Source organism: Apis cerana, linkage group LG7 (genome assembly GCF_029169275.1).
Source record: "Apis cerana isolate GH-2021 linkage group LG7, AcerK_1.0, whole genome shotgun sequence".
Classification (NCBI taxonomy): Eukaryota; Metazoa; Arthropoda; class Insecta; order Hymenoptera; family Apidae; genus Apis; species Apis cerana.
This window is the reverse complement of record NC_083858.1, coordinates 722,296-746,486: the sequence shown is the minus strand read 5'-3', so window position 1 is coordinate 746,486 and position 24,191 is coordinate 722,296. Positions and strand designations below refer to the sequence as shown.

At 34.0% G+C, this 24,191-nt stretch overlaps 1 protein-coding gene across 3 annotated transcripts in view; it reads left to right on the top strand.

The window, feature by feature from the left end:
• Window positions 1–3,204: 3,204 nt before the first annotated feature.
• LOC107995243 (octopamine receptor beta-2R) overlaps window positions 3,205–24,191 on the top strand; it is a 167,412-nt gene continuing 146,425 nt past the window's right edge. For 2 of the 3 annotated variants that reach the window (XM_062077491.1, XM_017052622.3), the window contains exon 1: window positions 3,205–3,566. The gene's annotated coding sequence lies outside the window, so the exon portion shown is untranslated. Of the gene's footprint in view, window positions 4,040–24,191 lie in introns of all 3 variants that reach the window. The other variant, XM_062077486.1, reaches the window with a different exon arrangement.

Here is a 24,191-nt window from a genome sequence, read left to right as displayed (position 1 = left end):
TTTCTTTAGAAAAGAAAAGAAACGTTACTAAAATGAAAGTAAAAAATTGTTTCGAGCCAAATTAAATTTATATCTTTCTAACATTTCCATCGTGGGATCTCAATTATAATTGATCAATACATACTTTCACCAATACCAAATTTTCACATGATGTACACTTAACATATAATTAACACAAACTTTCGTTATTCCATGGAATCGGAGAAAATTTATTTTCGTTCACCAAAAAAATTGTTCCTCCTGTTATTCACTCGGTAGATGACTTATGTATTACGTGATAAAGAAGTCGTTAAAGATCGCTTCGAGGAACGTCCTGGAGATTCGATTCGTCGCATCGATGGCGGCGAGGGTCGAGGTCGAAAGGTCAGGTACCGTTCACTATTTAGAGCAGGACCTTGGTACCGTTCTTATCTTGAGCTGTGTGCGAAACAAGAGTGCGAGGAGGCGGAGTTGGAAGGAAAGAAAAAAAAAAAAAAAGAAGTGGAAAGAGGTACACGCGATGTCGTGTTGGGTGGGCAAAGATGCAAGGGAAAGTTTCTTGGGCAAAAGTAGTCACGTACCGGCTTTGTCAGACGCCGCCAATCTCCTTGAACGATCTAGCCTCGAAAAATCCTACTTTCTTAGGCACGCTGCTTTTCCTTCTCTTCTCCTTCGTTCCTTCCAACGTTCTCTCCTCCTCCTTCCCATTCGCGAAATTTGATTATTTGATCATTCCCATATTTCTTCTCGATATGATTTCGATGAAACTATCCACCGTTATTTTGTAAATTTCACGTTTCACTTATTTTCATGATTTATCTCGCGAATTATGAAATTGCATAAAGTGTATTCGGAAGTATATATCGGTGTTAAAGATGAATTTAGTAAAATGGATTAAAATAAATGTAAAAATGTTACTCGAATATACTTTGTTACTCGTGCTTCATATTTCCCAAATTGGTGGATAAATTTTGCTTTCAGCAAAACATTCGTATAGCAAATATTATTTTCAAATTCATGTGTATTGAAAACACGAATTCCATCTTTCGTCTAATTCTTCGATGCAATTATTTGAATCCTGCAAAGGCTGTCAAATATATTCGTGGAATGATTTTTGAAGGGAACGATTCTTGGAAACAAACGTGGATTGAAATTTATATAACAGAAAAGAATGAAATATGAGAATCTTTCTTGTTTATCGATGGCCGTATCTGTTCTTCAGTTTCATAAATTGAATATCGAACGTGATCCATCAAATCGTGTCACTTGGTATAACTATGTAACCTGGTTCATCACAGCCTATTAACAGTGCGGTTTGTATTATGGGCATGGCATAGTTGCGGGATTGATTGTCGATAATTTCGCTTTAATATTTCGCGGTACTCTCCCCTAGCGATTTTTCTTTCTTTCACAATTTCGATTTTTAAATTATCTACACACAAATTTGAACAGAAAGGAATCAAAATCTTTTGTTTAGAATCGAATGCGTGCGAAGAAACAAGATAAATTTCAATGAAAAAGACATTCTCCTTATTTTAACTGCTTTCACATTATTTTAAAATTATCATTTAAATAATAATTATACATTGTAAGCATTGTAAATCACACATAAACGAAATACGTTACACGCAAAATTTATCCTGGTCACGACAGGTCACCGTGTCTTTCGAAAAGACTGTGGAAAGGGGGAGGGGGATATTTTCGAGGGAGGAGGAATCGAATTTTCCGAGGAACGGTGTAAATTACGAAATGAAACGGCGGTAATCGTCTGCTGCATTCTCGCGTTAACGAGTAAAAGGAAAGGAAGGGAGAAGGACGGGGGTCGAACGGGGTTAAACAGACTGCAACAGATTCATGGGCCGTGAATTATCGCGTGACCGTTCGAGATTTTCACGTTTTAACGCGATCGTTGCCGTTTTCACGAATGGAAAACCTTCTATTTTTGAAATTGCACGAGCGCGCGCTTCCATCTAATTATCCACGTTACTACTACTAACACGTTCGTGCTGGAGATTTAAAATTCTCTCATTAGCTAACAACTTCTATTCCATCCGTGTTTTTTCCCCACCGTTTCATCCTCGAAACAAGGGTAAAAGTTTCGAAAAAATCTCAGATAGCACGTTTTAAATTCTGTCCTGCGTGGATAATCCTCCTTGTTTTATTCTTCGTAATTAGAGTCTCGGATCGATACGATGCACGGATGGAAAGGATTTCTCGGAATTTTAAATCGATTTGTTAAGGGTGTTTACGTCGGATGGTTGCATAGATATTCAAAAATAAGTGAATGATGCTTGTTGCGTGACAATTTAAAGATTGATGCATATGATACACAAAGTTCAACGGTATTTCATACCCATCGCTACCGAACGATCTCTCTTCCTTATCATCTCCCTTTTAACGAGTATACAGCCTTTCCTCGTTCAAACACTTACAACTTTCCAACGAGAAAAGCGGTCCTACTGATGAATCTATCTAAAAATCTCAATTATCGCGTTTACCGGTTTTCGTTTACCAGTTTTGACCGTGGCCCATCCAGTTGTGCGACGCTGTATAATCTTTTCTCCACGTATACAACTCGCACAACTCGAATATTCACAGGATCAATATATTTGGAGCATCGTAATTCCCCCATCCATATCGATCGTGACGATACGGTTTCGTACGGATAACCGTGATAAATTCGCGATGCGTTTCATGATCACGTTAATTAACCTGGGCGACAAGTGCAAAAGTGTTTTGATAGGAAAGGGAGGGGAAATGGAAAGAAAAGAAACGAAAATTTACTTTTTTTGGAAATTGGAATTTTTCGAAGAACGAGTTAACGAAAAATTTCTTCTTAGGAATTTAATCTAATACAGAGATACGTTGTTAAATGGGATACGATCTCTTTCAAATTGATTTTACGAATGCTTGTAAATAATAAAATTTTAAAAAAGGTCTTTCATCCCCTGTTATCACTCGAAACGCGATAAAACACGTCGATGAAAAGCGAATTTTTATTTTTCACTGGCAAGATTTTATTAAAATTTATCCGCGATCATCAAGCTACGGTTCGAGTTTTTCATTCCCTTCGTTTTATCTCAAATAAAAGCTATCCAATCTTGGAGGAGAGGAAAAAAGGCAAGGAAGAAAATAAGGGAGGCTGCATTTCGCTATCAGCAGCGACACCGTGGGGGGTTGGGAATCGGAAAGCCGGGGGTTGAAAGCGACTTCGGCCCGTAGTGTCTCCGCGGACGGCAGCTACGCTGCCACGCAGCCTTCCAGGTCGGCCACCGTGCCTCTCTCCTGCGCATCTCCATTTCCTCCACCAATCTTCAGCTCATTTTCCCGCGCGATTCCCCTTTCGATTCGTCCCTTTAAGTTGCGCGCGGCCAAATTTCTCACCTCGGATCCCAGTGAAACGGAATATAAAAACATTGGAGGAACGTTCGATAAACGAAGCTGAACCAATCGTGATTCGATTGCATCCCTTGGAGAAGAAATCGGGGAGGAATTTTTATACGGAGAAAAGATTGGAAAAATGTGATAAAACCCGTAAAAGTGGATCCGTATTCGAAACTTATTCGAATTACGAGCGAAAGTGAAATGTGAGTATAGTGTACACGATTGAAAGAGAGATTAAAAAACTGGGATAAAAATTGTACCTGTGGGAGGAAACTGTGCGCGAAAAGTATATCATTTTGGTTTCGACGCGTAAGATTCGTAGAAGATGATTTTTCCGTTTTTTAAAGTTAGTTGTTCTTTCTCTCTTTCTTCTTTCCTCCCTTTTGACGAGGCGCAAACCTTTTTTCAAATTGGAAAGTTCGAATGATTAAAACTCGCGTCACAGAGGGATCGTACGATCCTACGACGAAACAGTGATAAAAGCTGTGCTGTTACATTGATTCCACGCCTCGATAACGTTTTCGAGCATTTTGCACGGAGTGGAACGGGGACTGGAATTCGCGTGTCGATCTCGTAGGTCAGATAACCGAGAAAAACGTCTCTTCGATTCTCTCTCTTTCTCTCTCTCTTCCTCTCTTTTTCTCTTTTTCTCGTGACAACGTTATCGTCGATTCAGGTAAGTCTTTCTCCGTTACGCTTTGTTTCGCGCTAAAAATAAATCGTATCACGAACGACGATCCACCCACCACGTGGTATTTCATTGACCTGTCGAGAAATCGTTTAGATGTAAATTATGGAACTGAGGTTATTCGAGTTGTTGTTCCTTTGCAAATATACCATCATTGGAACGATCATTCTCCAAGAATTTTAACTTTAACTTCGGGAAAGAATTTTTACGGAATTTCTCCTCTCCCGTGTCAGATTAATTTTGTGGAAATTATACGTGTATTTTACAATGTATTCGTTGTAATCGCAATGCACTATGTTTGTATTATAAATTTTACTTTCTCCTTTTCTTTGTAATAGTAAAAAAGTGGGTAAAATAGAATAAGAGATTATTTGGATGGAAAAGTTTTTTACGAGAAGGAAAAGGAGACATTAAAATAATTAATGCTTATGTTAAATTATTACGCGTAATTTTGAAATACATTGAAACGAATGAAACTTTAAAAATTGCGATACATTTAAATACATATCATTTTCACCGAGAATAGACCGAGATTGAAAATTGATTTATTTCCAGCACCTAAAACATAAACATACGTAATTTCAATGCAATTACTTGCAAATACGTTTAATCTAAAGATCGATATCTACGTTAAATAAAAATCTCAATTACCTTTCCATTCTTCCTCTTTCCATCCAAGAATTAATTAGAAAAACAAAAAGGAAAGGGAAAAAAAATATTCTCCCTCTAAATTTTTCAATTACTCACTTCCTATCTACGAAATTATAAATGATTTGAAATTTCATCATCCTCCCCCTTTCGAGACGGCTCGTTTCGTTCACCTCGGGATCTCAATTACCGTCGCAAAGATTGCAGCAAGGCCGATTAAAAGCCGGCTGCTGTCTTGGAAAATCCACAACTTCTGTTACAAGGATCCGGAATAGGAGAGGGGCAGTAATGCGGTTCGCTTTGAGCCGCTTTTCACCTCCCCTCCCCCGACGCATTCCACTAGTTAAAAGCGTACTAAGCTGGTCCTCGTGGTCACCACTCCGTGTAATTATTTTCTCATTGATTGGCGGATCACAGTGGCCGCACCTGCGAAGCGTATCAAAATCCAATGGGGACAGGTGGCATTGGCAGTTGCATCGCATCACGGCGTTGTCGTCCAAGAGCTGATTCGTATTTCCTTGGATCCTCCCCCATGGGGGAGGGGGGAGGAGGATTGGATCGTTTAGAGGGGAAACGAACGAAATGTCACACCGCAGCGAATTTATCGTTCCCGATTTAATTGAAAATCTTCCCCTAGAAAATCGAAATTTCTAGCTGGGTCGTTCTTTTTTCTCGTTGATCCGGAAAAAATGAGGGTTGATGTTGCAATGGGAGGGGGAGAGGGAGCAGTCTCGTTCGATATCCTTTTCTATTGGTTATTTTTTTATTTTGGATATTTTCGTTGCTTTAGCCTTTTGTTTCCTCTCTCTGGGTTTATCTCGTCTTCCACGAGTTTTCGATATGGTTATAGTTTTGTAATAAAGAAGTAATATAGTTTGCAATCAGATTTTAGGAAAAATTAATGGATAGAAGAAACGTTTTGATTGGTCAAAAATTCGATCTTAGCTTTTAGCATTGTTTTCGTTTCGTATCATTTTATTATTCATTCAGGCTTTTAGGTTGTAATAAGTCAGTTATAAAATTTATTTGTTACAACCAAAGTTTTATGAATAATATCGATATAATAAAAATAATAAAATTATTATTCAAAAAGTTTCGATTGTAATAAATAAATTTAATACGCGACTTGTGTATATATTTATAATCAATGCTTGCTGAATAATAAAATAATATGTATTAAAAGTTTGATATACGATCTTTAATGCTTTTATTTGATAAATTTTTTACTTCTTATTGCTTTCAAAGTTTTCATATATATTCGTCAGATAATTTTGTATGTTTTTAATACCTTCCCTTTATGATTATCAGTTGAATTTTCTTCCTCCTTAAACAATCAATTTATATTTATTTTTTGCATATATATGTATTCTTCCAAATTTTTAAATTTCTCACGAGATTCAACGATTGAAAATTGAAAAAATACATTCATACCTTTTAAATCCAATTCTTAATATTCTTGAAACGAAGAATTCTTCGAATTTAAAAGTACACAACAAGTGGATTGTTATAGAATCAGAATATATAATTAAAATTTCACGATTCAGCTTAAAATTAACTTATATATACGATTGATAGCACGTCCATTTTATGCAGAAATTGTTTCCGCCCGGGAATAAAAGCGGATTTCAATTAAATGCTATTAAAGCAATCTCTCGATAATATCGAAGCTGACTTTATTGCTTCTTCCCTCTGCAACTCATATGTACAACGTCTAGATGTCGAAATGCTTGACTTTATGTATAATTTCGGCCTGCGGTATTGTTCGCAAGTATTTTCAAAGGTCTCGTAAGTGGATTGGTTCTGTCGTTCGTTGCGATAATGCGATAGAAGTTGCATGGAACGACGACTAAACAGAAGAAACTTGCCCAACAGGGGACATTTTCGAGGCGTGACGAATTGATAAATTGCTCGAGTAACAAATTTTAAATCTAATTTCGCGTTTAACTCGTCTTTTCGTCGTTGAATACGTTTGTTAAATAGTTTTTTTCCAATTGTTAACGTTTGTTTCTTCTTTATCGAAAGGTGATTTTTCTGGGAGCAATGAATCGTAGAATTCGTTTCGATTTGAATTATTAATTAATTTCTGTGTTAGGGATGGATATTATTTTTCAAATTAATTTATGTATAATGGTGCATTAGGATGTTTTATATTCGTTTGTTTGAGTTTAATTAGGTTTTAAAAAGTTTCTGTTATTTTTACTTTCTATTTCTTCTTCTTTCAAATGCTAGTAATAAGATCAATAATCAAACTGACATTTCTTGTTTCAGTTTCAAAGTTAAAAGTATAATAATATGCAGAGATATATTTTATTTGTAAAGAATCGAAGAAGTTCGTTTTAATACAAGAATGCAATAATCAATATTTCAGAGGACACATTTATACATAGCGTTTGATAAAAAAAAAAAAATTTGGTTTAGATTTCGATAAATTTGTTTTAATAATTATATATTGCATGGAAGTAATAGAACTTGTTAGAAAGTCGCATATATTTTCTTCTAAAAAATAAACCGATCAAGATATTTGAGATAAAATTTATCTCAAATTTAAATGGGAGAAATTTAATGTATAATATAAATTATTACGCGTAATGAATGTATTTCCAAGTATATATTAATATGTTTAAAATAATATAATAAAAAAATATAATCCTATTAAAAATTAAACGTATCGTCAAAGAACTTTTCCATCGGAATAATTATGGACAAAATGAAATCGTATCAAATATGAGAATCGTATCAATATTCCCACATAAAGAAGATTAGTATTATGTGGAAATTTATATAATTCAATAATCGACATAGCATATTATAAATCATTCTAAATTTCTTCATTAAAACTTAATTTTTTTCATAGAATTTCTACTATTCGTAATATTATATAAATATAACACATTACGTAATTAATAATTAATAAAAAAAAACCTTCTTTTCAATAATGCTTTTGGAATAAATTAGAATTTTTGGTTATCGATCTCAATAAGCAGAGACAAAAAAAAGAAAAGAAAGAATGCTATGAACACGTGGTCAAGGATCTGACCCAGACGAAGAATTCAGAGCTTGCCTATTTATTACGACTTTCTCTCTGCTTCGATGCACTAAGAATATCTTACAGGCATCTCACAGCATGTCTATTATCAAATGTTTTCTACATTTAAAATCTAATCAGAGTAATATAGTGCATAGAGGATACACAGAATAGTTTATAATTCACGATATAAATGGGGTCAGGCTGAAGAGATTCTTAAAAGAAGAAAAAAATTAAAAATCGTATCAAAGATTTCGAAAAGCAAAATTTGAAAACTTGTGAAACAAAATATGTGAATTTAAGTAGATATGACTGAATAATCAAGAGAGATGTTGAATTAGAACACGTTGAATAATCAATGAATAATTAGATATAGATATTATAAGTAGAATGGTCGATGATTGATCGGACACTACGTGCAGAACAATTGACTATCAAATGTAACTATCGTTCCTCCTTATTTTTATCCCACTCTTTCAGCCATAAAAATTCCATTTGCTCCATGAATTGCGAATCATTGCACGCTGTTTGTAACTGTTTAAATCCGTCGATTTGATCAGGTCCAATTAGTCCAGTTCAAATTAATCGAATAATATCGATCATTTTCCATTAATCAGGATAATTCCTGTAATTTGAATTAATCTTCTTAGCGTTCGATCAAAGAGAGCACACTCGAATTGTGCGCGACAGTATTCGATCGACACACGCGGTCAGCTCTCTTATTGACTTGTTCGAGTGATATTATCCATTGGTGTCTCCTCAATTTCTTAATATTAATTCGATCGACACAAAATTTACGATCCAAGCACGACACGGCAATCGCGGAAATGGAATGTTCAAATCAGAGATCGGAGAGGAAATCTCAGCCAAGGGGAAATATCTAGGTGTGGTCGGCCTCGAAACTTCACCAGGCAATAAACCACGACGGCGGGCACGATTCGTGGTGGTTGTTATCAACGATCTTGGCCGAAACGTGGCGCGACGTTGTCGTAATCCGCGAAACTTTCACTATTTCGTAGAATCGAGGGTCTCCTCGAGCAGCTGGATTTGCATGCCTTTTATCTCTCGAGTTGCAACCGGAGATGTCGAATCACGCGAATTATTGGAAGAAGATTTCGAGATACGAGGATCCATATACGGTTTTTCTTTTTTTTTTTCGAATTGTCGTTCGACTTGACGTGAGAAATGGAGACGAGAAAATGAAGAAGGTTTTCGGATAAAAAGAGAAAGAGAAGAGAGGATGTTTTACTTTTCGTTATTTTTTTTATATTAAAAAATACGAATTTTTACATTTCTCCAATTATAAACGTTCAAGTGGAAATGTAATTTGCAAAGTTTACTTCGAGTAAATTGAAAACAATTTTTTTATATCTGTAATATTATTTATATCGATTTATGCTATCATATTTATGAAACGCAGAGAGCAAATGAATACACGCGATAAAAGTGTATAAATTTAAAAAAAGATTTCCTTCCGATCAAAGCACGTGGAAATTCAAGATCTCGATAAATAATCCGAGAAAATTGATATTTATGGTAATTGGATGTATTTATTTACAGCCGACCAACTTCTCTCGTAAAATTTATTTCGTGGCCTATTCTCACTAGAGATAAAGAGTAGTTTGAGAACTTTTGTGCTCGATGTCAGAGATTTTTCAGGTCACGCGGTTTAGGATCGACTTATCTCCAAGAGGGTGTAAAAGGGTCGTAAATGACTATGTTAAATATGTCTAACCTTTATCCTGTATAAATCAAAATTATCGAATCTCTCAATAAAACGTGATTTACAGATGGATCCAAGTATTTCCCAAATTTACCTTAAAATCATTATCTGTAAAAAAAGAAAAAATAAATTAAAGATTTGTTTGAAGAATCGGATGATTTCAAATTTTCCGATATTTAAAACGAATGAACAAATTTAACATTTTAAATGAATATATTTTTTTTCCCTTTCGTTAATCGTTTATTATTGTTTTGTTACACTATTATTTTTTTCACTTATTTTATTGTTATTTTCGTTTGTTAAACGTTTCGTTAAATTCAAGAGTATATTATATTATTAGCTAGTTTATGAAAAATAATGGAAATTTTATTGGAGTTTCGATCGAAGGAAGGAAAAAAATCTGGTTAACAGAAAATTTGTGGCGTGAAAATTGATTTTACACATTTCACGCTTCTTCTGCAAACATTTCTGGAGAAGGGGCAATAGAAAGTTTGCCTCTTACTTTCAGATACTGTTGACTTAAAGAAAACTCTTCTCCCGGGAGAAAGAACAAAAAAGATTATCAACTTTATTAAAATTATATTTCTAATAGAAATTCATTTTAGATCAAATTCATTCTTGTTCATTTTAAGAAAATAAAATTTCGAAAATAATAATCTTGAACAAAGAGAAAGACCAGTAATTAATAAAAATTATTATTAAGATCAGAAAGAAATTTTGAGAATTACGATTCTAATTTTTCAGTAGCTAAAGTAAAATTATCTTCTGTTCGGTTGCATCGTCAAATATCCTGTATTTTCCATAGAAGGGAACCTATTTAAATCTCTTTTTCGCTACGTTCATTTCGACATACGTGCTTCGAGCGTAACAGAATCAAAGAAAGAATAATAAATTGAATGAATCCGAATTATTCATCCCGTGCTCCTAGTGCAAAGGTAGAGATTGAATAACAATCGCGACTATGCACTCGTACTGCTTCGAGTGAGGATCAAAAGGATACGTATAATTATGAAGTTGTATCGAGGGAACGAACAACACGAAATAGATTTGCTAGTTCGACTTATATAAATAAAACGATTAATTAGATCGAGATTCTTCCGCGATACCTAAAGATTAGATCAAAAAAGTGAATTAATTTCGTCACTGAAAAATTTAACGATAAGAAAAATTAGGGTAAATTTGTAGAGAAGAAATTTTCATATTCGAATTTTGGATATTTTTGACAACTCGTTATGACAATTTAACATAGATATTCCACTTGACCAAAGAACTTACGTTTGAAATTTCAGGATTAAGTTTTGCAAAAAAATTTATATCGACTTCCATCTTCTTCTAGAATTATCTTCCAAAAGTATCTTCTTAGACTATGTATTCACGCGTAAAACGTGGATTTGCACAAGTAACGAAGATATAAATACCTAATGAGCAATCAGAGGAAGAAGCAGACCATTGAGAGAAAGCTAATGAGTATTCCGTGCTTGTCAGCTATTAATGTATAAATTGTTACGAGTCTCGTTAAACGAGCTTTCTTCGAAGACGTCGCTCTTCCTTAATCGAGCGAGGTAATCTTCTTTTCACCGATTCTACGATAACAACGATTGCGAGATAAATTTACCATTATTTGCACGGTAGAACGATCGTGAAATATTTGAAAAGAAAATGATACTTTTGAACGATTCGTTATTATTCCAGATTATCCACATTTTTACAAGTACAAAGTAAACTTTCATAAATGAAACTAACAAATTTTGGAGTTTTTTGATTCAACTTTATTTTCAATTTCTCAACATTGAACGAACGAATTATCTCGTAATTATCAATACGTTACGCAGATGTTTCTTTTTATTTTATTTTATAAGTTAAATAATCAGCCAACAAAAGGAGCAGGTACTTTGTTCTGTTGGTCCACTCATTAGTAACGCCGTCTGGCAGACGGGACAGAGGTCAAGTTAGAGACGATTATTTGCAGAGAAGGATATAGTTGGAGAAGTGCTTGCGAAAATTGTGTTTGCAGCGTGAATCCCACTGGTATTACTTTGGTCTGAATTCCTCGAGAGGATAAAACAATCGAGCTCATCGCAGCAACAGTTAGACAAAAAGTAAAATAATAGTAATGATAAAGTTAGGAAAAATCAAGAGAAATTTATCGTTCTTACCTAATATACACGAGTAAAAATATAAACGAACGACGAAGAAAATCTACATTTTAGATTATAATCAATGGTTCTAAAGGGATCGAATTCTCTTGCGTATTAACGATAATCGACAATCAGCTATGCTGACATTTAAAATCACGATTTTATCGCAGCCATTCGATCGTTGTTCCACGTTCTTCTGTAAAATGAAAAGAACTGAGATCAATTAGCGTTGCATTATTTCTGAGTTAGGCAGCCATGTTACAAAATACGACATGCAAAGAAAATTAGTATCGTGGTTGAAGTATGTGTCGACCTACTTAACACGTTTCCATAATTGGAGAGTTTCCTTGAATAGAAAAAAAGAAAAAATTTTTACAACCCTTGGCCGAAGAATTATCGGAGAATTTTCAGCGAATTGACGTTCATATATTCGTAAACTCTCTCGAGTTGAATTGAATTAATTTACGAATTGAACAATTACTTGAAAGAATGTGTTTTCGAGATGAAAATTTCACTCGTATCGAAATATTTACGGGCAAGTTACGATTAAAAAAGAAAATAAAAATTTTAGAAAATTCTGGAATATCGATAAATTATAAATTATTCCAAAATTTTCTTTTTTTTTTATTTTCTCTCAATCGCTTCACTTTTCTTCTTTTCAGATTGTCACACATCTGTACATTAGATATGGCATAACATTTAAATATAACGACTCATCCAACAATTCCCAATAATACCTACAAATTATGGAAGAGATTATTTTAATATGGTCATTCATAAATAGGTATCAGTGTTATCTCGTAATGGGTAATAGGATCTTTATGATTTATAAAAGAAGCATAATAATAATTTCCCCTCGCTATAAAGTATATTACAATACTTTTCCACACGGTGGAATGCCGATTATTCGATTTATAAGTATTTGTAAAGTCGAGTAGTTAAAGTGAACCGATCGATCATAAGTCGGACATTGGGTAGATAACTCGAAATGCGATCTGTTTTCAGTGATGCGTCGTGTATGTGGTCAGGCATCGAATGCATTGTTTAAGTAGCTAATGTTTTGAAAATGTAATTCGATATCAACAACGGTGGTATTGCCGTGCAAGTTGCTATTGCGCTTGTACGAATTTGCATTTGATTTGTTATGACTGTGTCGACAATCGAACAATTCAGCGATTCGATGAAATTAAAAATTAATACTGTTTATAGTATTTCGAAATTGATCAAATATTAAATACATTTTGAATTACTGAACTATCCGTATAAAAATTCGTTTTAAAAATATCAAACTATACTTTGTTATCGAATATATTCACGCAAACTTGCTCACCTTTCGTTCATTATTATTTATTTAAAATTTCGTGAAATTGTATCTTGCACGTGTTATAGTTTGTATAAATATCGTTCGAAATGATCACCTTTGCAAATAGATGCACAAATATCGAGTAAATACGGATCACCATGGTTTAAAATCCCAGTTTATTAATCGCATCTTAAAACAGATTGCAATTACTATTGAAACGGTTAATCCCATTCGTCGAATCTCGTCTACGTATTTATTCGAAAATCCGATAACACGAGTTTAATACCGAAAATTAATAAATCGATGGAACACGTACAAGAGACGATCTCGTCCATGGAATTTCGATTAAGCCTTCGAGACAGAATTTCCTGAAAATTTTAATTAAAACTGTCGAGCCGAGTTTAGCGGTTCGCAACACCTCGACCTTCGCGTCGCGAGCCTCAACTCGAGTGTAAAGGAGAAAAAGATCAATAAATATCTCGGACGTGCACACATAGGCCGACGTTTAGCCTTTTCGCTCTTCTAATTAACTCTTAACTTTACGTACGAAATAGATCGTTGCGAAATAAGCTCGAGAACAAGCTTGGAATCTTATCGTCTGTATTTAACAGAGCGCTGATGTATTCGTGGGATATTTTCTTCGAGGATCTAGAGACCAAAACGAACGTAAAAGTTGTCAAACAAAAATTGAGGCTTAGTTATTGAGTTATGAGCTGAGTTTTCGTTGGACGAAGCAAGATGGAAATAAGGTATGTACATTAGCGTGACAGAGACAAAGTGATCTTAGTCTTTTTTCCTTATTGCCTGGTTAAATATTTTTGTACATCATTGTTGCAGATCCTCCAAAAATATTAACATTCCATGTAATATAATTTTAGTTCGCCTTATCACATTTCTTTTCACCTTTAATAATTTAATTAATATGTCTCAACGTATATAGAATAATCTATGTGTCCCTAATGTTTCTAAAAGGATAGGAAAATATTCCATTTTGAGATTTTTGGATTATTTTTGTAACACTTGATACCCCTTTTCAAAATATTTCGCTTCAGAATTTCGATTGCTTTTCCTCAGTTGCTCAGTTGACCGATTTTACGAAATCGAATTGAAAGTTCCATCGACGCTTTTCGTTAATCGATTCGTTTATTCGCCTGCAATGTGCCGTGCATACGCGTCCAATTTCTATGATTTCGATTTTAAAAATCATTCCTATTTCATTCGTGGAAACGCATCATGGCCAAAATCGTACCAATTCACTTTGACGAATTAATTCTAGTAGTTCCAATCTACCAAGAAGAACGTATCGATTGAAATTGCACGATTAAATTACTTGCCTATATTTTCAATGCAAATTAAATCGAATAACAAGTCTGTACGATTCAGTAGTTTATAGTTTAACATCCCAAGCAAAAGTTCTCACAAAAAACGACACGAAACCAACTTCTTCAAATTCTTCTTCGAGAAAAACGAAATACAATTAAAAAATGAATCAAAAACAATTTTCCAACAGTTTCGTGCGATATAAAAAAATCAAGAGGGAAAATTAACGAATGGAAAATTATTATTAATCGTGACTTTTCAATCATTTTCGATTACCGTATCCAATAACGAAATTGATTTATCATTAACGAAATAGAATTGGATCCAATTGCGACACGGTCGGCTATAAATTAATTCTAATTAAAAGCGGATCGTTCCTTGTTCGTCTTCCGCATCCCATCTGCCCGTACACTAATTTCACTTGTATATATCGCGCTACCTCGCCGCGGTTACTGCTATTGTTTACAATCTCACTCGAAACACCGAATTGCCCTCGCGTGATATACGCGTGCAAACACTTGTACGCTTACAATAGGACCAATGGGTATAAATTGAAGCGGGGATCGTGTTAAGATGGTGCCCGCGAGCTTTCCACGAATTGTTGTTCGTGCTTCCTCAATTAGCGTCTTAGTTTTCGCGCGCGTTACAGATGAATTACCTATATGATTTTGCAAAAAGTGAAAAAAGAATCAGAAAATCCGAGAACTTTAAAGAATTGAGTAAAAATTGTTTGAAATATTTGTTGTCGAAAGTGATAAGAAAGCTTAAATCTTATATGGATTTCGAAATCGTTTCTCATTTTCCCTTCTCCTCGAAGACACGTAGAACACGAATTCTTGGTGGTTTCTACTCGCGTTGAAACTTTCTCACGTGGAAAGCGAATCCGTAATGAGCGAAAACTTGAGAAGGAATTATTCTGTTCCCGTTTCGAACCTGTTGAATCTATATATCGTATATCTATGCGTGGCATAGTTCGAAAAATTCTTGGAAATTTTCTCTCTGACGAAGTAAGAACGAAATCAATCAAGTTTACATCTTGAATTATTCGTTCATAATTACTCGTTCGGCCAAGATGGTGTAAAAAGGATTGAAAAGCGAAATGGGATAATTAGAAAAATCAGAATAAACGAAGAGGAATCGAAAACGGAGGAGAATAAGCAAAGAAGCAAAGCTTGCTTATGGTATGAGAGCATTTATCACGAAAGAAACGCCACTGGACTGGTGGAAAGAAAGATTACGGATCACCGTTTGTCGCGGCTTTCTTTCCTCTTCGCTTTTCATCGTTTTCAACGAGTATTTTCACGGGTAATATTAACATTTAAAGTTGGCGCTTCGGGTCGGTTCATTAAATCCGTGTCGTTAAAAGAGTGGAGAGGAGAAGGGTGGAATATTTTACAAGCCGGAGCGTTTGAATATTCCCTTGAAATTAGCATTCGTCGACTAAGGAATTTCGCCTAACCCTTTCTCGCCTCGGTGTCGTTTAACAATATAATACGCTTTCAATTAAACACGAATTGAACCGCTGTCCAATTAATCCCGAGACAAGTCTCGGCCAATAATTCAATATATCGTGTCTTTACGTCGAGGACTCCTTGTTCCTTTCGTTCAAACGAAGATTCGTATTTTTCCGAATATAATTTTAATATTAATTTTAAACCTTATTATTTCTTCGTATCAAAATCTTGTTTTTCTGATTAAAAGATCATCGCGATCCAATGATAAAACTAATCGTGTTTTATTGATGGTTTTTCAAAAAATTCGATTCGATTTATTCTCGCAAAATATAATTAAAATCATTAGTGGATTGTAATTATTTGCTTTTTTAAAAAAAGGATACGCAGACGTGAAATCGAAAGATATTGGCGTATCGTTTAAGAAATTGTTGTTGGACGATTCGCGTGTCGTTTAAGCCGATTTCGTAGAGCGACCGAGACCGATGTAACGTTTAATCGAATCGAACGTTCGTGAAACCGAGATCGGTGAATTCAAATTCAACGGGAAACTTGTTCGTGTATCTAAACACGCCTCTGTTTGCGGAACCGCTTTATCCACCGGCTTGTTTTCCACGTCGTCCGATCATATTGACAGAAAAGCAGTTTTCTGGCCGTATTCTCGATGAAACGACACTGTTGAAAATCGTGCTTGTTGTGCGAAACAATTAACCCGTGGCCGAACAATAAACACCATAATTTTCAACATTTTTCGTGTTTTCAGTAAAGTTTTCGGAACGAAATTTAATTAACTTCGACGAATTTTTTATTATTTCACACATGCGTTATATATTTTTCATTATGCTCTTATGCAAAGTTTGAAACATGAATCGAGAAAAATTGAGTTTATTCGTACGATCGGCAAATCAGCCGTCATTCTGGATATTTGATAAAATTATTTGAAAAATAAAGGAGAGGCTGGGCATTGTAATCAAAGCGAAAAGAGAATACTATTGATAAAAATAGTTAATAAAAATTGTTATATATACAAATGCTGTACCAAAAACACTATTATTCTTCGAATCTCGAATAATCACGATAAAATTTTCTGCGTTGATAATTATTCTCGAAATATTTATTTATCCTGTTTAACGAAGGATTGTCGAACGATTGCAAAGTATTTATCTTTTTCGGTTGAGTAAATATTTCATTTACAAATCGAATCGGTCGAATTATTTAATAGTAAAGTTTATATTTCACAAAAATAGGCCGTTCGGAATTTTCACGTGTTTTTTAAACAGTTGAAAATATAAGGTACGAAATTATTGTTCGAAACGCGTGGACATAATCCTCTCAATATTTGGAAAGTAAAATATTTCAAAGCAAATGGAAAATCATTGACGAGAGTGGTCGGTAAATAAAAACGAGGGAGGAAAAAAATAGAGATTCCGTTTTCATAAAATAAAAAGAATTGTTTTTACGCTCTATTTTTCTAACTTCTTGAGATTTCCTGTGTAAACTTCTGATCGTTTCACCGCCAACATTTATTTATCGATGGGAGATAACAAAGTTAATAACAATTTCATTTTTAGAGAAGTATTCGATTAATATCTTTCGATATTTGTTTTCGCTTGTTTCTGTATCACTTAATTTCGATAAATTTTTTAGCACTTTTTATATGAGCTGAAATAAATTTAAAAAAAATTCATTATTTAATTTTTTATTGTCAATTACGATTTTTTCAATCCAGTATTTTTTTTATAATCCAATTTTTAAAAGTTACTTTATTCCAAATGACCTGCATGCGTTTCGCCAAACATTATATATTGATAGATTAATGAAAGCAATTTATTTCTTTTAAATAAATCACTGTTGAATAAATCTAATTTGATAATCATGTTTGTTTTTTAATTAAATAATAGATAATTATCGGAGCTTATTTTATAATTTAATTAAAGAATAATGCACGAAAGGAAAACTTGGTGATCGTTTAAAAGTTTAATGAAATATTAAATAAATTGGGCATCTGCCGGTCTCAAGCGTAATTAATTCACGATGAAAATTCGTGAACGGGTTTCGAGAAAATTGCAAGATAAAAATAGAAACTGTTATTAAAATTGCATCATTAATTTTCTTTTCTTTTCGTGCAAAAATATTTATCGAAATACAAAATTTACTTAAAGATAGGAAACTGATGCAACAATTATTGTTTTCCAACGTGATTTCATTCTTTTCAGTTAAAAATAATATACAATAATGATTAAACGATTCTTACTTATTTTGATACTTTACCTCATCGAATCCGATCGAATCCGAGACTCTAAAATATATCTTCCTTTTAAAATTGAAACTTTAAAATTGAAACTTCAAGGAAAAGCCAAAGAAATATCCAACGTTCCCCTTCGTCACTCCATTACACCCTCTTATATCCATTTCAATCATTCTAATCACAAATTCTCTTTCCTCCCAATATTCCTCCAAATCCAACGAATCGATATCCTCGTACAACATTTAAAGTAACTTTACCACTTTAAAAATAATTCATTTGTCTAATCTTCCATTCTCTTTTCCCCAACAACAACAACAACAACAGTAATAATAATAATAAATGGAGAAAACGATACTCGTTTCCAACGAAACGACACGTTGTTCCTAAACGTGGATGACGCGAAGCTGTGGTCGAAGCATCAAAAGTCGACACACGGGTGTACACATCGGGTTTTCCTCATCGGCGAATAACTCGGTTAATTACTCAGCACCGATTCTGGACCGGTGCTGGCCGATAAATCTGATTTGCTCCACCGACTCGGTCAATCGCTTTCTCGCACCGATGCTTTTGCGAACCCACGTTCGCCATTTTTGCCCGTAATGCCGACACCTACGCCATTACCTTTGTTCCGAATTTACGAATCGAGTCGCGCCAGTTCCCCCCGTCGATCGATCCATTCCACGTTTCATTCTTTCCTCCCCGATTTCCTGTTTTATTATACGAAAAGCCAGTCTTATATTAGAAATGTACACGGGTTGAGTTATTGAGACCGACGCGTTGAAAATGTTGGTAAATTCTCCAAGGAAACGAATAAGTAATAATCTATAAATGTGATAATGATTAATAGGATTCTAATACGTACTGAATCTGGTACTAGATCTCAGGAGAGAAGGTTTAAGCATAGAAATAAAGATATCTTGGAAGAACTTACAAATTGAACAATTTCGGCGATATAGAGGTAATGGCTACTTGCCATTTCCAATCTTCGCTCATTTATTTCCCATAAAAACCTCTACTGGTTGTAAAGATCCAATCTTCGTTTATAACGAAACAATTTACCGGCTAATTATCTCGAACAATTACCTCGATGCTTTCCAAAAAATATTCCACTGGAAATCGTATTTCGAAAAAAATAAAAAACGCGACTTATCCCTCTCATCTCGTATCGCGTTCTACGACGGACGCGGTAATTTCGAAAATTCGACGCGCTTCACCCGGTCGCGAATGAAAAAAAAAGAAAAATCGATCTGGCGCACGCCAAATGTCACCGCGCGATCTCATCGGGCTTTCCTCCCCTCCAACGTCCCTAACCAACTAACGCCCTCATCCGCCATAACACGAGCCTCCACATCGAGCGGAACCATTTGTATTCGACCCGTTTCCAACTTTTTCCTTTTCCGTTCAATATCAGCCTCCGGGTCTCTGAGGTGAACGGGGAGACCAAGCAAGACCGTTGACCCAGAATCTCTCATCCTGGAATCGATGGCCGCCGACACTCTCTTTCAAGTGGTGACAAAGAAAAAAGAAAGAGAGAGAGAGAGAAAGGGGAGAAGAAGAAAGAGGGAAGGGAAAGGAATCCTTCTCGATATCGACGAACGAGAAGCGAAAGAAGAAAACGGACGGAGGCTGGAACCGTGTTGTAGCGCGAGGAGGGGTGCGTTGTTATCCGTTAAAATCTAGGTTATGAGCGGTAGGATAGGCCGCGAGGGAAAATCGAACCGGGAGGCTTGGACACCCATCCCCGTCTTTCCTTCCGTCTCTGTCATCTCTGTTCCTTCCTTTCGTTACACGTTCTTCTGTCAACTGGTAGCAACCTCTGCTCCAACTGACGTCGATTAACTCGTAACGGAACCTGAAAAAAAACGATATAGATTTATTAGAATAGAATTTAATATTCAATGATCAATAAATGAAAAAATAAATGATCGTTCTTTAATTTGAATCTTTTTCGTAAAATATCTAAAGGTGTTTATATATTTGTAATAATTTAATACATATAATATGTATAAATTGTTGTTAATATTATCGACAGTTGCTATTGTTGTACCAAAAATGGTATGGTATGGTGAAGTTTGATTATTTCAGTGGATGACTTGGGATATTTGGGAGGATGAGAAATCGTGTTAGAAGAAGTAGTTGAAGCACAGGAGGAAATAAGGAAGGAGGCTCGATGGACGTTCCAGAGGAATGGAATTTTAGGAGATTCTGACGTTTATAGGGGGAAATAATGGTTATATAGTGACGAGATCTGTTGTTTGCGATAGGATTTTGTCGGTGAATGGTGTTTTATTGGGATGTGCTAAATATACAGATTTACTAGAAATTGATTTTGTTTATTCGGATTATTACGGGCTTGAAAAGGGAATTCAATAATAATATTATTAAAGTTGCAATGGAGATAAAAATGACAGAATGATTACGAATGATTCTTGGTTGTCCATACATGTATAAAAATTGTATCCATACCTTTTTATAAAAAACTTGTCAAAAACAATATTTTTCCTTCTTGAAAATGTTACATGGAATATAAAGTTAGTTAAACTTATTATCGAATCGATATTTCCCATCCTTTCACCAACGATTCTCCTTCCTTTCCGTTACATTTTTTTCACCATCGATGCAATGCATAAATTTCCAGAACGAGATACGAAGTAAACTTTGACGAGAAACGAAAGAAACGGGGCATGGAGGAGAGGAGCAAGAAGAACGATGATGTCAACGTAAGAGTTGCAACAAAGATGCGTTACCGTTACACTTGAGAAAGCTTTTTTGTCTTTCATTTATTCGTCCCCTTTATTTTTCCATCCTGTCTACGTGTGTCCTCGTCTCGGCTTTCGTTTCGTTTTCGTCGATCCTTATCGGATTCGAGAATATCGTGGAACGAGATATCGTTCTCATTTCTTTTGCTGCCTCTTCGACCGCATCGCGGCAGAAATGCTGAAACAGCTAGAACGCTCGATAAAGAATAACGAGTTGCAAGAAGAAGCTCTATAGTCGAAAGGGGGAGGAAGAAGGGGGGTTGTTTCTGGAGAAACATAATTCAACACGTTCGAAGGATTTCTTTGCCAGTAACAAATAGTAATTCTGTCTGACCAAGAGAATTGTTTTTGGATGCTGTTTCTATTTTCTTTTTTAAGGAAAAATTAAGATTAATTGGGCTTGTGCACGAAGCATTGGAAATTGATGTTCCAAAGGGGGTTTGATAACTGAGTTTGCGAGGAGGAATTGAAACTATCGAATATGATTATTATTATTATTACTATTGCGATTAATTTTTTAATAATTCTTCGACAAAAATTTTAAAACTTCTAAAAGTTCTTTTCCGTATCCTGAATTCCTTGATCTCGAGTTAAGTAATATATGATGTTGAGTATAATTATCGATTAATTATCATTTAAGAGAAATTCACTCGTCATCGATTTCAATCCTTGAAAAAATTCTTCCAACGTTCGAAAATTAATGATGAATGGAGAAAGAAAAAAAAGATGGCGGTGCAAATGAAAAAACGAGGAGAAGTATGCTGGCTCGTGTTCGAATCGATGCGAAACGTTGCCAGTGTCTCGTATTTTTTAATCGCTTTAAACGATGTACCGTGTCGACTCGATTTATAGTAGCCTTGTAATGAACGTGTTCCATTCTCTCTTGTACAATGCCGTTACTATTTTTAGCGGCTTCCATCAAGAGCGGTTGAAATCTTTTTTTCAAATCAGCCCGGGATTTCAACGTTTAATCCTTCTTCCCTTCTTTTCCTCCCTTTCGATTATTTCTTTTTACCTTCCGTCAACGCAACGCGTATCCGTGAGATATTTCATACGCTTCGAATTCGAGGATATCGAATATTTTTGTCGGATCAACTTAATTTGTAGCTTCGAAACACGGATGGAATCGTACACTTTGGAATAATTAATGGAGAAGGAAGAAGGAAGGAAAAGAAAAAAAGAATTTGCTAGCAAATAATTCATCAATAAGATGATTTAAACTGATCCCTTATATCACATTCTTCTGTGACATGTATTTGCTCAAGTTTATATCGTGTCGAGCGAATTAAAATTTGAAGATATTTTAGATATTTTGGAAACTTGTCGTTTTGAGAAATTTTTTTTTTCTAATATTTCTATTTTCATTTATATTTATCATTATTGAAATATGTGTACATTGCTTAAAATTTTCTATTTAATTAATTTCAAATTCGCGATTAAAATCTAAAAGTTATCTTTCGTTAAAAATATACTTTTTAATATTCGTTAGTTGCTTTTTTATTAAAATTTATTTTATACACCATAGGTAAACGTGAGAATTAATTAACGTCTGAAATAACATTTGTCGTTAATATTTCTTTTTTTCTTTTCGTTTTGCATCGTTGGCAAATATTAGTATTATTAAATAATACGTGTATTATTTAATGCAGCTTGGTGTTAATAAATTCTATTTCCACCTGAATTTTAATTACGTTTATTAAATGTTATACCGTTATAAGTGAGGAAATTTATCGAATAAACACATAATTGATGAAACGATCAACGTTTAATACCTTTTACGTTTATTACGTAAATACATTGTCAGGAAGTCGTAAAAATATTCATTTAAAAAAAAAAAAGAAATATATCGTATTTTGTATTTCATAAAGCAAAACCAATCAAAATAAAATGCGGTTGAAAAAACAATATTCCTCAACAATACGAGATGAATATGAAATGAAATATATCGAATATCGCAATATTCTGATGAAATCAATTTTTTAAATACTATTACATTCGAGATAGAAAGTATCGTCTGGTGAAATTTAAGATTTTAATAATCTCAAAGAAAAATTGTACGTATAGCTCAATTTTTAATCAAAATCCCACGAGTTTTTGATATATTTATGCACTTGAAAATAATTCTTTAACATTTGTATTCGATCAACACGTCTATTATTGTTTATTCAAAGAGAAACACGATATGAAAAAAATTAGCGTAATTGTCTTTATTGAATACAAAATAATTTCGAGGATTAGTATCGATTCGCATGATAAGATTTATATTATGAAGATTTTACATAAGAAAATAATTTTCCATTTCGAGAAGAATCATTAAAGAAATTTGCAGTATTTCTTAACGATTTAAACGAATCTAATTTAGCTGATTATTGTTTGACGATGAAAACTTGGAGTAAAACTTTCTCGTTAGACTTTGAACAACAGAAGAAACTTTTGTAGCGCTAAGACTGATTGGACTTCCGCTTTACGTTTAAACGTCTTAACGATCTTTTAAACTTTATCAAAATTCAATATGTTTATCATCAATTTTAATGTTTAACTTTTAAACAGTCTTACTAGTTCCTCGTTAAATGTAAGTTCGTAAATTGTTCTCGAAATTTCTTCCTTCCTCTTTGTTAATTTTATCCTCGATTATTTATTTAATTTCTCATCGAACTTTTTCTACTTTAATGGAATTCACTTGTGAAAAGATTCCTCGTTAAAGATTCTTGGATGTCCGTTCGAAATAAATAATTTCTCATATAAATTTTCCTTTATGATAGTTATTATCGATTTCTAATAAACTTATATTGGAATCGATATAATATATAGAATAATAATCTAGAATGAATTTTTTCAATAGGAACGAAAAAAAAAAGGAATTATTCTCAGCCAACTATGGAGTAAAGAAATTTTTGACGATGAAAATTAGAATTGATTGAAAATATAGACACGTATGAATAAAAATAAAACAGTTCCAATACTTGTTCCAATGTTGATCAATAATTTGATTTTCTTCTAATCACATTTATAAATTTGTCAGTAATTTGTTAAAAAATGTCCATTCTTAAGATGCGCTACAAGATCAATTCGCACGGAAATTATTTTTAATTATCAATTAATTAGCGAATTTAGATCGCTTAGATTGTGTCACTGGAATATTTCCTTTCTTGGCGGAAGTATAGGACAGCTATTCCATAAGTGGCCGCAAAATGGAGCAACTTCATCCCGAAGAGATTCATAAAGGCCATCTTCATAATGGCCAACTATTTTGTATCACGTTTTGGGAATATTCCACGAGATTTTACATCGCTGCTGTGGACCGTTTAAACGCAAGATGATTATAACGCTTTATTGGCCGTTCATCATGTTAATGAGAACCCGCCATCAGCTACTTAATCTCTCAGGAATTCTCCTTGCTTCGATATTTACACGAGCATCTAACAGGATTATTCATTATCAAAATAAATTTTTATTTCGAATAATTACTCAAACAAAATTTGAATGACGTATGAATTATTATTTATATTATTTTTAATTCGAACT